Here is a 1,787-nt window from a genome sequence, read left to right on the forward strand (position 1 = left end):
CCCTTTCCCCCCCCCCCCCCTTCCTACCCTCCAGGAGGATTTGATTTCTGCAAGTGACGACTATCTTTTTAAAACTCTTGCCTATAGAAGGGCTTTGTAAAGCAGCTGTACTAGTTACAGTTGGCCCTGATTTTATCTCCTACCTAATTCTCTGCTCCTTCAGGAATGTAACTGAAGTCCGATACAAAACTAGTATCAATGTCAAGTTCTGGAGGCAGCACTCAGAGCCAGATCCTTGAATGTTTCCACTCTTGTAAATACTTTTGACTGTTCCTTCATTCCTCTCTACTTTTTTTGCTGTAACTGATGCAAGAATTTTCACTTCTGGAAATGGGAGAGGGTGGGAGTGCGTGCATGTGGCTTCAAGAGGAATTGTTTGACTTGACCAATTGGCTATTGTTTGTTGAGCTAGTGTAAAAGATGACTTTCAAACACCAGTGTTGTATTTTAACATGCTGTTATGGGTTTTTTTTGGTTTTTCCTACTGTCCAATGATTAAAACCTATTACTGCTGTTCACATCATGAAACGCTGTGATTAGCACTTGACTGGATGAGGACATGGGTAATATAGCCTACCAAGGTTTTACTCTGTAATATCTCGGCTCTTCACTGGAATTGACTTTGGCCTAAATAAAACTTGTTTCCTTCTGGGAACTAAAGTGGCTTTTTTTTTTTCTGTTTTTTTGCTTCCTATTTTAATAGCTCAGTTGAGGCTTGCTCCTGTTCTTACTGTGGATGGTGGGGTAAGTTCTATATTGCTTGTTAAATCTTGTAAATTCCCAAGTCTCTGCCTAGATATGACTTGGAACAGTGAGGCACTTTCATCCAGTGACTTGCATGGGTTCAACAAAATCAGATCACTTTTTATTTTTAATTTCACTTATTTCATCACCTGTTGGGATTATGAACTGCTTTCCCTCTTGCTTGACTTCTCAGTTGGTTTAATATAACTTGAGGGAGGATTTGACACATGAAGTCCTTAGATCTGTGGAAGGCAATGAGCTGTTTAATCTGAAACTCTCTGACTGTAATTGGCATGCCTTCTGAAATGGGCATACAGACAGAAAGAAAAGTAATGAAATGAGATGGGTTTAAAAATTCGTCTGTTCCAACTGGCTACTCCTATAAATGTGTTTTATTTAAGAAGAACTTGGCTCTTGTTTTGGTGAGCTAAGGCAATGGAATATAGATTTGATCTTCAGTAAACTTGGATTGGACCTATACTGAGCATGATTTAATCAAGGTGGCTTTTGGTTTTCTAGGTACCAGCAGGGAGCTGTGAAGCTTTAAGTTCAAATGGATCACAATGTCATCTTCAAATAGTGAGATCATGAAAACTCTGAAAGCTCTTTGAGGGGCTTAAAGTTAGTCTGATTGCTCTTAAAGGGCGCAAGCAAGATATTCAAGCACTTGTTGCAGCAGTCTCCGTGAATCTTGGATGATGCCTTGTACATAACTGTATCTGCTGTTTTGTTTTAAATTGCATTTTTAATTGAATAGAATATGGTTGCCTTGGTTTCATCTTTGGTCACTTACATGGTGGTTGTTGGGACACTGGGGTTGGTTGAAATACAAATTCAACCTAAGCATTCCTGTCATAGGGAAAACTGGGGGCACTTGGAGGGGTTGTATTGCAGTCTATTATAACTGGATATGCTGTTGGGAAAATAACATTTCCATCTATTGATAAATAAAACCTGCTGTCAGTTGAAATACATGGTGCCATGGTTTCATCTTTTGATCAGTTTTTTTTTTTTTTTTTTTTTTTTTTTTTTTTTTTGGGGGG

At 38.7% G+C, this 1,787-nt stretch overlaps 1 long non-coding RNA gene across 1 annotated transcript; it reads left to right on the forward strand.

The window, feature by feature from the left end:
- Nucleotides 1–183: 183 nt before the first annotated feature.
- LOC109303768 lies at nt 184–1,334 on the forward strand. Its single transcript, XR_002099217.1, has 2 exons — nt 184–744; nt 1,264–1,334. It is a non-coding gene; the product is annotated as an uncharacterized LOC109303768 (long non-coding RNA).
- Nucleotides 1,335–1,787: the final 453 nt, after the last annotated feature.

This window comes from Gavialis gangeticus, unplaced genomic scaffold, assembly GCF_001723915.1.
Source record: "Gavialis gangeticus isolate Ggan-Ray unplaced genomic scaffold, GavGan_comp1, whole genome shotgun sequence".
Classification (NCBI taxonomy): domain Eukaryota; kingdom Metazoa; phylum Chordata; order Crocodylia; family Gavialidae; genus Gavialis; species Gavialis gangeticus.